This window comes from Myotis daubentonii, chromosome 7 (assembly GCF_963259705.1).
Source record: "Myotis daubentonii chromosome 7, mMyoDau2.1, whole genome shotgun sequence".
NCBI classification, from domain to species: domain Eukaryota; kingdom Metazoa; phylum Chordata; class Mammalia; order Chiroptera; family Vespertilionidae; genus Myotis; species Myotis daubentonii.
The window spans coordinates 50,186,448-50,201,207 of NC_081846.1; the positions used below are offsets into that span (position 1 = coordinate 50,186,448).

Below are 14,760 nucleotides of genomic sequence, written 5' to 3' on the forward strand. Positions count from 1 at the left end.
TGGGGGAGGTAGAAGAAGGTAAAGGAAATCAAATATATGATGACGGAAAGAAAGTAAACTTGGGGTGATGAGCACACAATGCAATATACAGATGATGTATTATAATACTGTACACGTGAATCTTATACAATCTCATTAAGCAATGTCACTTCAATAAATTTAATAAAACATTAAAAAAGTACATTATGAGGAACACCCTGAAATTAAGAGGTGTTTTTATATTTGATTAGTTTGAATATAGGTATACGTTCAATTTAATTTGAATATTCTGTTTAAATTGTCATTCCTTTCTTCCTAAAGTCTCTGTTCTAGAAAACCCCCAAATTTTATATCATTTTACCTGATTCCTCCTCTCCCTGAGTTGCTACCTCTTCGATATAACTTTTTTTCTCACCTATTATTTCCTACCATATTCCTTTTTTACTCCTACTGCTTCATTTCTGTGTTTCCTTTTTTCCCAACCTTCCCTGTGATTGCCACCTCTCCAAATCCTCCTTCGCATGTGGCTCAGTGATTTGTGGGAAGTGCATTTGTGAGGTAATATTATCCTCTTTCTGTTTTTCTAGGCTGGAACTGGAGAAATGGCAAGCAAATGTGCTCATTCCTTCAGCCAGAAAGTCCTCAAATGCAGTCTGTGATTGGCAGCAAACGGTCATGCCTCTGAAAGGCCTGGCAGGAACAGACGGGTTAAAACATCCACGAGCTCCTCTAAAGCCATCAGGGCCTCGGAAACACAGAAAGTGATTTCATTCTGGGGTCAGAGCAATTTGTTGATAGATGGAGATGACTCATGCATACTAGCTCCGAATCTGTCTTTCCCTAAAATGATGCATTTCTATCTCTCACCAGCTTTGTGAAACTGCATAGGAAGCTGGTTCAGGTTTACTGAATTGTTTTGTTTGGTTCCAAGTATGCCTTTGGCAATTAACAGATCAAAAATAAACAACAGTAATGTAATAATTTGCTTTAATAATGTGCGGCTTTGTAAAACATCTCCCTGGCATGCCCACCTTACGTAGGCAGGGGTAAGGAAGTTAACGACTTACTGACTATTACTTTAAATAAGTGTGTACTAGTTGCATTCTGGTTTTCAGGTCTCTTTTTTGGGATTCCTCAATTCTTCACCGTCTTTCCAGCTTTTACCTCTCTACCAAGGTTAGCATCTGAAATGTATTCTGACAGATATTAAGGGAAAAGCCAAGTCATCAAATTCTGACTCCGATGTAGACAATTGTTACTGTGGCAGCTTTTCTTCTACTAATCATTCTTTTCCTTTGAATAATAAAATGTACTTCATTGAATCTGTCTTTTATCTTAGAGAAATTCAGTCTCTGAATTTACAGTTTTCAATGACCTTAACTAAGTCTTTGTTTAAAATGCTTTTCTGCCTAAGTCCTCAAGCAGCGGCATACTGAGATATGTTTTTCTTTTGAAATTAGTGGCTGATAAACTTGATCAAAGAAGGGAAACCACAGTAATCCTACATATTTTCTTTACTGAACATTATTTGGAAAAGCTAAGCAATCAAGGAGTAAAGTGAAAATGCTTAAATAATGCAACATGTTGCCTGGTGAATACTGACTCCTCCGGGAGTCAAGTCACTTTCAGAACATGATGCACTTAGAAACATTCTACCTAAAGAACTGAATGCTTTCAAAACTTTGTGGTCTTTAATCATTTAATCTTGGGTAGAAATATGAAACTGCTAAGTTAAGCAAAAATGTTAAGAATTCACGGAAGATATACTGTTTTTTGTTGTTGTTTTTTTTTTTTTTTTGTAACCAAAGCTATAGGTTCTTCTAAAGTGCTCTAAAATGAAAGGTAATTGGCATCTTATTAAAATGTTTACTCTAAGAACTGCTTTCTGATTTCTGTCCCTATAATTGTAAAGGACATGCTAATGCTGTATACATTTCGGAGTCTTTTAAATTTAGAACAGAATGTTTATAAATTAAAGCTATCATAATTTTAAAGGATCAAAACTCCAAATCAGGTCAGGTCCTGGCTTATTCTCCCTATCACCATTAACATGCCCTAAATACCTTTTGCAGCCAAAAGCAGCCTGTAATTTCAAAAGAAAGAGATGATGTCAGATTCTTAATGATACCAGGAACAGTCCAAAGAGTGGAAGTAATTTAATCGTCCCCTCTGCTTAAGAAACACATGGACTACATGGTTAGTCAGTTTCATCATCCCTTAATTTATTTATAGTTATTTATCTTTTAAAAATTTGGCATTGGCACTTGTTTCTTTTACTTCAGACTCAAAACCTAATCCTGTAAGTGCAGCCTAAGTGGAGACACTCAGTTCAGGCTGCTTATCTCACTCCTGCTTTTAAAGGGCGAAGTGGAAAAATCATCCTTGAAATGTTATTCAGATGGAAACTTGCTCTTTTCCCAGCACATTAAAATAGCAAATATGTGAACAACAAAGAATTTAATGAAAACTTGCAAACTGCAGTTGTCCTAGACCAATTTTATTTAAGCACAAGTATAGTAGAAGGTGAGAGGAGGGAAGTGGGGTGGTGAAACATAAAAAACAATTACAAAATATATATACACAGGATGGGGCAAAATTAGGTTATAGTTGTGAGTACACAAAACAGAGTTTATTCTTGTATTATTACTTATGAATCATTGTATTAGTTTCCATACAAACAAATGTAAACCTACTTTTACCCCACCCTGTATATATATACACACACATTGGGCTTCTTTGTAAATTCCATTTGAAGCTATGCTTTCACAGCTTTAAAATAGAATCACTTTGTTGGACTGGTGTTGCTCAGTGGTTGAGCATCAACCTATGAACCAGGAGGTCATGGTTTGATTCCTGGTCAGGGCACATGCCCGGGTTGTGGGCTTGATCCCTGGTAGGGAGTATGCAGGAGGCAGCCAATTGATGATTCTCTCTTATCATTGATGTTTCTATCTCTCATTCTCCCTTCCTCTCTGAAATAATATATATATATATATTTTAAATAGAATCACTTTCTTAGACTATTCCTTGTAGGTACCAAAAACTTTGGATAGATGGAGAAATCACTCCAACTAAGTGTGACCTCCCACTGTATTAGGACAACTCACCTGAAAGAGAACTTGGACCCCAAAGTGAAGCATCTCCTCGTTTGTCTTTAAAGATTGTCATTAAAATTTTGGACACTTAACTACAACTAGAAGTTATCAACCACTAGCAAGGACTCAACCGCAGTTTTCATTTCTTAAGTCTTCCTGCATAATCATACTCTACCATGATTTCAGTCAAGTAATCTCTTAGCTTCATCAGTTTGCAAAATGGCAACACATAGATTGTGAATATGGGAGGCTAGCCACCACACAGTGTTCATAAATGCTGTGTACAGGCTCTTACGTGGGGAGTAGGAAAATACATTTGCATAAAGCATTTCTAAGAATGATATGTATGCACTTTCTCTAACAAGAGGGAGAGCCTTTCTAACATCTTTGCAGAGCTGGCTATTAAATTTTCATTATTACCTGGAACTGAAATTCCTAGATGGCCTGCCAAGGAGCACACTGACAGTTGAGATTAAAATGGCCAACTTCATAAGAATTTAAGATTTCACATCACGACTTATACACAGTACATGCCCATTAAGCATTTATTGAATGAATTTGTCTTGAAATAAAATTGCAAAACCCCAATGCCCATCTTTTTATGGTTCCTGCTGACATATATTGTTACCTTCTCTCTCCTACTTCTTTTTAAAGAGTAGAAAATAAGTTCCAAATTCTGCAACAGAAGTTATTTAAACAATACAGAGAAATTATGTGGGATTTGGGATTAGATCTTCTAGGAGGGAGCAAGAAATAAATTTCTTTCCTGTGAACCTGTGAGTCTCCCACAATGAATCCAGCTCATCACCAAAAATGCTCAGCAGGACACCACATGAGCAGGCGAAAATTAGAACTGAACAAAAATGCTTGCTTGGAAAGTGAAACCAGTCAACTTTGGGCTTTCCACCAAACTTAACTTCTGCCAGAAATTCTCCTGTTTCTACATATCTGCAATAAACAATTAGAAAAGTGTTAGCTAAAAAAAAAATCCAAGTACATTCATGTCTCCATCACAGTTCAGTCCAAAAGAAAAGCCTCTTTAGCTTAGTGGGCCAAGTCTAGGCATAACATCTAAACACCAACACACACACACACACACACACATACACTCACAGGCACACACACTCTTCCATGGAGGACCATTTAATTATAAGTAGTATCCTACTTGATTTGCAAGATCTAGGAGGAAGACCTCAGTAGGTTTTCATGGTGTCCCAGTGCATTCTTGCGTTGGAAGCCGACCACAGAAAACAGGTGCGGCAAAAAGCCCCAGGTCCTATTCTCCAGCAGTACAGGGCCTGAGGAAAATGTCATAAACTTCACCAAGCCTGACACTTGCTATTACAGAAATATCTTAACAGGAGAAATTGAAAGTGCTGATGCTTTAAAGCACTTTCTGCATTGTTCTTTATAAAGTCTCAAATTTGAGTGTGGAGTTGCTATGTGGCTTAGAGCAGACACAAACACCACTCATCTGTCATGACCAGTCTCTTGAAACACACATGCACACACATGCAATGTCTAACACCCAACCATGTAAAGTCTCAAGGGCTCCATCCCTAGTCTTCTGTTTTTGTATTACCACACACAATCCATCAGCTCTTAGCTTCATCCATATTACTCCCAAAATATATCTCAAGTAACTATTTAATCCCTAGCCTTATATTGTCAAAACTTTTACAATTCAACATGGCTTTTAATTCTTTAACATTATCCACAAACTTGTTTCCACTCTGAAAATTGTAAGTCATATATTAGAATAGGGAACATCTGAGCTTGTCAGGAATAATGGTAAATGTGATAAGGAGTCAATTAAAAGTGAATAAAAAGATTGTTGAGTATTAGCATATCTATCTATCTATCTATCTATCTATCTATCTATCTATCTATCTATCTCTATTGCTATCTCTATATGAGAGAGAGAGAGAGAGAGAGAGAGAGAGAGAGAGAGAGAGAGATGAATTTGTTGTTCCACATATTTATGCATCCATTGGTTGCTTCTTGTATGTGCCTTGACTAGGGATCAAACCCACAACCTTGGCATATTGGGATGATGCCCTAACCAACTGAGCTGGCCGGCCAGGGCCTGAATTGGCTTTTGGTGAGGTGGATTTAGCTCAAGCATGTGGGAACAAATGAAACAGGGGGTCAATGGAAGTTTTATTGTAGCTGTTGCAGCTGACCATGAACCCAGACTGAGTGGCATTAGGTGTAGCCTGGTTCCTTTAAGCTTTTAGACCTATCCCTGAATCCTGGGGTCAGGAGCCCTTAAAACCAGGTCTTCAACATTCCTAAATTGTTCTTGGCCTTAGTTTTGAAATACATGTCCTAGTCCATCACAGGCTTCATCCTGTCTTGTCCCAAGTCCGCCTTACTTCTGATCTTTGTTTTATTTTCCTGCTCATAGCTGAGCTTCATAGCTCAAACTTGATGCACTGCACCATTTCACGGGCCCATGATCTTTTGCTTTCGCTTCAACTATTGGATTCTTTACTTTTGCTGATGTAGATTCCCTTGACAAACAGTCTGGTACCCAAAGCCCCATCTTTCAGTGCCTCACTTCTGAGTGAGAGCTCTCCTTCCATCTTTGCTCAGACATTGTGAATGGATCCAAGATACAGAGAGAGGAGGCAGATAAAGCAAAGGGGCTGATGTGCAGGATGTGTTGAGAATGGGGAGATTATGCTGAAGGTCAAGATCAGTTTTAGTTGAACAGAAAGAAAACTATGCTCTGAGAGAACATTTTTGAGAGTCCAAGAACTAAGTCAAAGTAATGACAAGGTCCAATATGTGGCTATGAGCAGCTCTATCAGTAAGGAGACAGTCATTAGGGTTGAGAGGGTTGAAGAATTCAGTTTCTTCAAGTAATATGATGTTGATATCACTAGGATAACAGGAAGGTTATTAGTTTCAAGTGTTGAAATGATTATAATAGAAAGAGGGTACTTAATAGCTTTCTAACTCTAGAGAGGACAGAAATTTAATTTGAACTTGAGGTATCCTTTAACAACACAGAATAACCTATTAAATCAGGTAGACGATCTTCTCTCTTAAACAATATTTTTAGTGCCGTTATTTTGAATGTTCAACATCTAGAATAATTTGGAGCTTTATATTATCCGGGATAGCTTTGTACTTTATATTATTTTCTTGCTCTCTGGAAAAGAGATCATGGTTATTATATTATTCTAGCCTCAAATGTTAAATAATAATAATGATGACAATAACAGCAAATGCTTATAAAGCACTTACTATATACCTGGCACCATTGTTTTCATCATTTTACAAATATGAATGTATTCAAACTCAAAACAACTCTATAGAATGGATACTATAAGTATGTTCATTTTCAGATGAGGAAATAAGCACAGTGATGTTGAGTAATTTGCCCAAGGTCAAATAGTATGTAAATGTTGTAGACAGAATTCAAACCCAGTCTGGTTCCAAAATGTATGTTCAACTAATTAGATTTACCTTCCAGCACCAAAGTGTTACATGGGGTTCATTTGGAACTGATTCTGGCCCCAGGAGATGATGTTTTTGTGATTCTGGTCAACTGAGGCCACTTCATACATCTTAAGGATAGTTATAGTTCTGGGGTTAAGAAGTATATTACAGAGTCTTTAATAGAAATGAGACTTAAAAAAATGGGGGGGGGGAGAGGGAGAAAGGGAGAAAGAGCAGCTCATCATTTGTGAAATCTTTCTAATTTCAAGAATTATTCAGATTAATCAAAATATAAAGAAATATAAAGATGGCATCAATAATGAAATTTTATATATCAACTCCTGGAACTCCTTTTATATATCTATCCATAGGAGAATAATTCTGTAGAAAATGTTGATCATTATTATTATTAGTAGTAACAGTAGTGTATATAGATGTAGTTTGACATTTTATCAATACAAATGTTCACAAAATTCTGTTAGGCTTTCTATACAATGTTACACAAGGGTAAAAAGAGCTGTATTTATAGATAATATTGTGGTTATTGGTTGTTGTTTGAGGACTACTAACCTTTCTTTGAATATCCAAGTGACTGAAAATATGAAGTAGAGAATAATATGGAGACACAAGTAAACCACAATTTACAGGAAAGAATATGTACATATACATATATACAGATACTATGCATATATATGTATACACATAAGCACAATGCAACATAATGGAAAGAAATGGTTCTATAACATAATGACATGGTCAAGAAGCTGAGGCCAGTTGGTTTGCATGAAGTAAATGAAAAGAGGAAAACTGAAGTCTGAGATCATTTATTGCTTCTGTGTAAAGGGTGGGGTATTAAAACTATAAATATTGTTTTGAGTTGACAATTACAGTAGCTGGACTCGATTTTTTCAGGAAAAATAGATTGAAACTTAAACACAAACACATGCCTTCTTTTCAACTTTCATTTCTCTGATATTTGACAGCGTAAAAGCTGGGGCTGTTGTCCAGCTCCAGATGACGGGTGGATGACGAATCCTGAAATTATTCCCATTCCAGAATGAGTCAGTAACCGAAGCAGACATGCACTAATAGTTACATTCCTAAAAATAAATGCTTTTGAGTCTTTGGGGACTGAGGGGGCACGCATACTTTCTGCTGAAGAAGTTAGACTGTAATGAGTTTCTGTTCCCACTCTGATTACCTGGGTGGCACTGCGGACAGAAGCGAGCCGCTGATTGCATCAGCTGCTCTGCCTTTGGCACCCCAGCTCTAGCCTGCGTTCCAACTGCAAACTGCCACAGGGCTTCACCTCCTGCTTCGCCAACACCCGCTTTCCACCTCACCCAGTACTCAGGAGGATGGCTCGGGCTCCACAGACATAGAGATGGTGAATGTTAACTAATGCTCCTAGCTGGGACTGATAACCCTTCAATAACATCAAATAAACACTCTTTATTCTTGTCCCTTCCCCAGAATATTCTGACTTGACAGTATGACCCTTGTGTCCACAGTCAAAAATTCTAACTTACAAAACAGACCAGTTAAAAAAGGTAATCTATACCTTTACAAAAAGATGTTTCACTGTTTCCCTGAAGCACTTACTAAAAAATACATTTTAATTATTTGACAAAAAAGATTACTGGTTAGATAGAATGAAGCTGAGTTCTTATAAGGACAGTGGTCATTAAAAAAACAAAATAATCAACAAAAACAGAGATATTGATAAAGTATCTCCCAAGTTATAATGCATTTCAATGGGGAAATGTGACTTTATTTATAAATATTTAATATATGTTGTTTTAGAAAAAGACAGCTACTTTCAAATATGAGGTCTATCTATATTTTATTTCAATGATATTAAGTTCCTATGAATTACAAAACAAAAGAATAATTGTTATTTGAACATTATTTTTCTTCAGTCTGCGTTTATTAAACTTTAAATCAACATTGAGAACATGTTTTATAGCCATTTAAAATGATGGGTTTTGCTTTTAAAATTAATGGTGATGTGCACCCCCCCTCCCCAGCTTTCTTGTGTTAGTAACTACCAAGTTAACATATTTAAAAATACACATGCTGATATATTCATATTTTTGCTATTAAATCTTTGACTAACAGAGTAACTTCCCCAAATAAATTCTTTTAGTATTGTATTTATTTGAACTCATGTATGCCTGGAGCAATTTGGCAATTATTTACTTTTGAACAGTCAAACATATCTAAAGCATTCAGTTCACCAGGCAACAAGGTATATCATGCATACAGTTAGAAAAAAATGTGAAAGACAAAAATCTACTTGAGAGTTTGCCCAAAAGAAAAGTGAAAAATGTGTCCAACACATACTGGGGGTTAGGAGAAGAGCTCATCTAACAGAGAAGATGAGCAACTTAAATACTTAGTAAAATTAACAAATAAACCAACCAACATTTTAAAAAGTTTTAACTGAATATGTGGATCAGGTCTCCTTTTCCACAATTTACCCTGATTTTAAGAAAAACATGAAATGGAAAATAAAGAGCAACAAAAGCTACCAATGAAAAACAAGCAGGTTTTATCAAGGTGTACTTTGAAATGTACCCCGTCATGGGGGTAAAGTGAGGTTGAGTTGATGTTATGGTACAAAGATTTGCCGAATAACATATACCACTCAAATATAAGTCAGCAGAGTTGGTTTCTAATTCTTTTTGCTTAAATATTATGAGCTACTATTTAATGTTTCCATGACTCAGTTTTCTTATCTAGAAATTAAATTGTTGAACCAAATCATCACTGAGTTTCTTTGGGTTATCTATGCAATACATTCCTTTTAGCCTTGGTGACAGTTTGAGAAGCCCAGCTACTCTTTCAGGAGTTTGGATTTCTAATTGTGCCGCTCACTGACAGACATTATTTAGGCCCATAAAGTCCCAAGGTGTCATCAAATATAGCCTCATTGTCACTTGTGTCAAAACTGATATAAATGATGCATTAAATTCACCGATTTTCAACTTTTTTAAGAAAACAAAACCTTTGCTCTGTCCATTGCCTATTGTCATTGTTCTCTGTGCTTTTACTGAACATATTGTATCAATGAAAAAATACTCAGGTAAGTTAAATTTGTAAGAGATGGATTCCAATGATTAGGAAAATGAATAGTATGAAATTTTTACTACGGAGTTTATACGTAGCATTTAAAAGAAGGAGAAGAGACATTATGGACATATGTGGTATAAGAATAAATAAATATTTGGTATTTACCCCTGTTCCTGGCACAGAGCTCCTAAAACCCTTGAAATCTCCTAAGTGCTAGTGTCCTGAGATGCTCATGAATGACTCTTGGCCTCTTGTGGGGGAGCAGGCTGAGCAACAGAGATGGCTACAGGATGAGCCCCTGTGGCCAGAAAAACCAATCAAATGATTAGAGGGTTAAAACATTCAACCCCATTTCCTACCTCTGAGAAGAGGACAGGGCTAACAACTGAATCCGGTCACCAAAGACCAATGATTTAGTCAACCATCCTAGGTAATGAAACCTTGATTAAAAATCCAAAACGGTTTGGTGAACTTCCAGGTTGGTGAATGTATTGCTCAGAGAGGGTATGGAAGCTCTGGGCTTCCCCCGTCTCACCCCAAATTTGGCTGCTCCTGAGTTATACTCTAAATTGGAGGCTGAAGTGAGAGCATCTGTGGGGTCTGCTCTAACCATGGGAGCTGGTGTGAGAGTTGAATTGTACACCTAGTAAGTGTCAGAGAATTGGAGAATTAGAAGTGATGTCAGGAAAAAGAACAGACATACCACATAGTTGTATAAAGACCAAGAACCTATATGGAATAAATCAGAGCTCTAACAGAGTCATTTCTGAATCAGAAAAGTCTTAAGTTACCCACCATTCTGCAAGGGATGAACCTGTCATTTGAATGAGCAAGTGTTTGTTTCAGAGGCAGGAAAAACAAATTACAATTTAATTAAATTTCAAAGTGTAATTTGAATGCTTTCAAAAAAGAAGGTGGGAAGCAAATAAAAAGGACAATGTAATGTCAATTAAATTCTGTCCAATCAAAAATTCTGGAATTACACTGCCAGTCATTTATTGTCTGCCCTGCTCTATAAATCACTGAATTTAGACATGACCCCCAGCTATCAAACAGGTCTTACAAAATGGTTTCTTAATGCTCAGATGTGTGTGTGTGTGTGTGTGGCACAGAGAGAGAGAGAGACACACACACACAGACAAACGACAGACAGACAGACAAAGAGAGAAGAGAGGAAATATCAGTTTCCAGTACCAAGTTTACCAGGGGAGTCCAACCCCAAATTGCCGCATCATAACTAATATTTTACCAAACGAGTAAAAGGATTATTAATGTGCTGAAGCCTTTCCACTGTGGTAAGTATAAGTGAGAGGAAGAATGCTGGAACTATTGAATAGCAGACAGCTCTCGATGGTAAACATCAGTAAATGATCCATAAACTCTCTGGGCCTTTTCCCAAAAGTAAATCAGAGGAAAGGCAACCCACCCTCTCTTCCTCTGTAATCACGGGAGACATGAGACCCATGCTGATATGTTCACATGACCACTTTCTGAAGTAAAACTCTCCATGAGCATTAAGAAATGTCTGCTTTTATTTTCCAGGTGGTTGAGGGAAGCTGTATCTTAAAGATGCCCAACACTGGATGAAAGCAGAAACTTTTACTCCAAACTCCAAACTACACTTTCCCCAAGCAGCTGGCACTTCGCCATCTTGCAGACATCTGCAGTGCTGACTGACGTTAAAAAATGCCTTTAGTTGTTCATTTACATGTTAACAGTAAGAAGGTAAAATATCTGTATATTAGCAGACATGTAGAGAAATATTTAAGGATAGGATGCAAGGCTTTCTCATTTCTCATCCAATATTTCTTTCCACTCAATGGTCATATTTTTAAAACTCAAAACAGGTGCTCCTTCATGTGAAAATTCATGGCTCTCAATGTAGCAGAGGTAAATATTTTACTCGTCGTTTGGCACCCTGAACATAAAATTTTAAAATAATTCAAACAACGTACAGCTCATCAGTGACCAAAAAGAGCTCTGGTAAAAATAAAATATCTTTTTGTTCAGCACCAGCTGGCTAAATTTAAACCCTGGATTATGTAATCTTAAAGTGTCCTTGCTTTTAGTTGGTGTGTTAAGAGATTCTGTTATAGTGTCTCTCCCAAATCACTTCAGTCTCTACCATCTAAACACTTACAGCACAAGACCAAATTAAGGTGTTCACCGGCAATCGGAGACAGAAAAAATCCATTTGAAATAGTATGTAGGTCATGATACCTTTAAAGTAAAATCTCAGCCTCCTCTCTTTAAGTTTGTAGTTACTATAATTAGGGCTGGCAGATCCAACTGGCAGTGCTTTTCTTAATTCCGCAAAACATGTAAGAACCTGATTCTTTAATCCTTACTCCAGGGAGACTCCCAGAGGAGATGAGACTGTGGCTGGAGAAATAAGTACAAACTGAACCGCAGCTGGTGAAGGAATAATTTTCATACATTGCTCTGAGCCAGATGCAACAGTTGAAAATATTTAAAACTCTTCTGTTCCCTCACCAAATTCTAAGAAATACAGTTTATATTTTTAAATAAATTCATTGCATATATTATCAATTTATGCTCAGAAAAGAGAAACTCTTCTTTTCAGTTTTCCCCTTTAGCTGCAAGTTGAAGTATAAGTTTCACTCATGACTGTTTATCAAGTTTGGCTTATTGTTCCTCAATGCTAAATATGAAATATGCTAATTTTGCAGAGATGAACACATGAAGACCTAAATTCAATAATACAGAGTAATGCTAAATATTGTCATAGAAACAAAGCCCAAACTGAATATTTCCTTTTTTGACAAGTACAACTGGACCCATGATTTTCATTGATCTAAAGCAATCAGCAAGAACATTTTACAGTCCTGGAAGGAGACACATATCTGGCTATATTACACATACCTTTGGTAATATTTAGACTTCACCAAGTTCGTGGAAATTATATATACAGTTCTTCACAGACTAGTTTCCTCCCTTGTTTCCTGTACAGCAAATTTCCCAGTCCCCTGAAAGAATCGGTGAGTGGAGGCCTGCTCCACTGAAGGGTCTGACACGCAAGTAGATGGGGAGTAGATGGGACGCTGAATTTATTTTCGCCCTGTGTCTAAAGGATGCAAGTTGGCACCTATTTTTAGGAACTGAGCTGAGTATAGGTGGGGCCTGAGTCAACCACTCTTTTCAGAAGTGAGTCTCGGAGGGAACTCTGCCTCATAGTGTCCTCGGTGTGCATGTAAGCATGGCTCTAACACATGTGCCGTCAATCAAACTCTCTTCACATCCTCGGCCATCAAGCCAACTCTCAACTTCCGAACAAAGCCCCAAAATAACTAGCACTGATGAGGAAAGGGAAGGATTAAAGCACTCGAATTGCTTGCATTTGTCTTAAGAATTCCAATCTCCTAAGAGTCAAAATATGAAATTAAAATATGTAGAAAAAGTTCCAGTTGAAGTTGGTGGAATTTGGGTTCCCCAAAACAGAGTTTTCATTTACAGCATGTTCTTAGGCATGGAAAACATTTTGAGGCTTCCCATATAAAGCAAAAACACTACTGTAGTGTCTATTGAGTCAAAGAATTGCTCTTTGGTTTAAAAAGTGAGGGAAGAAAGGGTGAGAAGGAACTCTAGAGAGAAAAGAGGACACACTTGGCCTGCGATTTAATTAACATTGTTTAAAGCAGGTGGCATGAGGAAGAGCAGGCAGGGGAAGGAGTCACCTCACATGCTCCTGAGAGAGTCATATTAAATGTCCTTTCTGCGATGCTGCCACTTTATTTACTCAGCACACCCTGCCCACCTGACTTGGAAGGAAAAGAGGGGTTTTACTTGGAATTGCCATTTAGCTCCATCATACCGACATCTAACTCATGCTAAAGAAATATAAAACAGGCAGCTTCCCCATCTTTCCTCTCTTCTATTACTTTCCTAGTTTGGTGTTAAGTGTGCCTCCAAATGGTCTCACAACAAATACAAATAAAGAGGAAATTGCCCTCTGATTTAAGGAAAGCACTGGCTTATATACTATTTATTTCATAGAAAATGCTTACAAATGAGCTATTTACTATATTATTTATCAATAAGAATACATTGCATTCTTTTCCATGTATGATACTGATTTCTATCTAGGAGTGATATTCCAGTTGATAAAGAAAAAGTTTCTCAAATGGTGTTCCTTATGCTCACTACACAAGATTTTTAGGACCAGGAGATAGTAGAGTTAATCATTTTAGAGTTGTGCTATCCAGTGGCAGCTACTAGCCAGGGGTGGGCAAACTTTCTGACTCAAGGGCCACAATGGGTTCTTAAACTGGACCGGAGGGCCGGAACAAAAGCATGGATGGAGTGTTTGTGTGAACTAATATAAATTCAAAGTAAACATCATTACATAAAAGGGTACGGTCTTTTTTTTTTTTTTTAGTTTTATTCATTTCAAACTGGCTGGATCCGGCCTGCGGGCCGTAGTTTGCCCACGGCTGTGACACAAATGACTATTTAAATTATAATTGATTAAAATTAAATAAAATTAAAAATCCAGTTAACCAATTGCACTAACCACATTTTAAGTACTCAGTCTCCACTTGTGGCTCATAGCTATGTATTAGACAGTGCAGACATAGAACACTTCCACTGTTGCAGAAAATTGTACAAGAAAATGATGATTTATAGCACAGGATTTCAGCACAGCTTTAACACTAAGTAAAATCTGTGACCTGGAAAATTTCACAGGTTGTCTATCACTTTACTCTTCTGTGACTAAACAGGACTAAGTTTATCTATTTTAAGTGGTTGTTGTGAAGATTTACATAATATCTAAAAAATACTAATTATAGTCTAAATGTAAAAAAAAATTTGTTTAAACATTATTACTTTACCTCACTATATACTTAAGAAAATGGCACTAGATCTAAAATAGTAATAGTTATATTTAAGTTATGAGGAGATTGATCCTACAATGTAAATGCAGTCATTTTATTCTTATATTTGCATATAGATGTTAATGATGTTTATAGTGGTTAAATATTGTTAATTACTCAAAGATCTCACTTCTAGCTTATTCATTTTTCTCTACTTATTCAAAACTACCTGATTCTCATTTCATTGTAGTGATAGATTTCTTCACTTTTTAAAAAAATATAGTTTTATTAATTTCGGAGAGGAAGGGAGAGGGAGAGAGGCATAGAAACATCAA

At 36.8% G+C, this 14,760-nt stretch overlaps 1 protein-coding gene across 2 annotated transcripts in view; it reads right to left on the bottom strand.

Moving 5' to 3' along the window:
* Window positions 1–12,642, bottom strand: part of XIRP2 (xin actin binding repeat containing 2) — a 72,226-nt gene extending 59,584 nt beyond the window's left edge. The window contains exon 1 of one of the 2 annotated variants that reach the window (XM_059704218.1): window positions 12,477–12,642. The gene's annotated coding sequence lies outside the window, so the exon portion shown is untranslated. Of the gene's footprint in view, window positions 1–394; window positions 552–12,476 lie in introns of those variants that run through there. The other variant, XM_059704219.1, reaches the window with a different exon arrangement.
* Window positions 12,643–14,760: the final 2,118 nt, after the last annotated feature.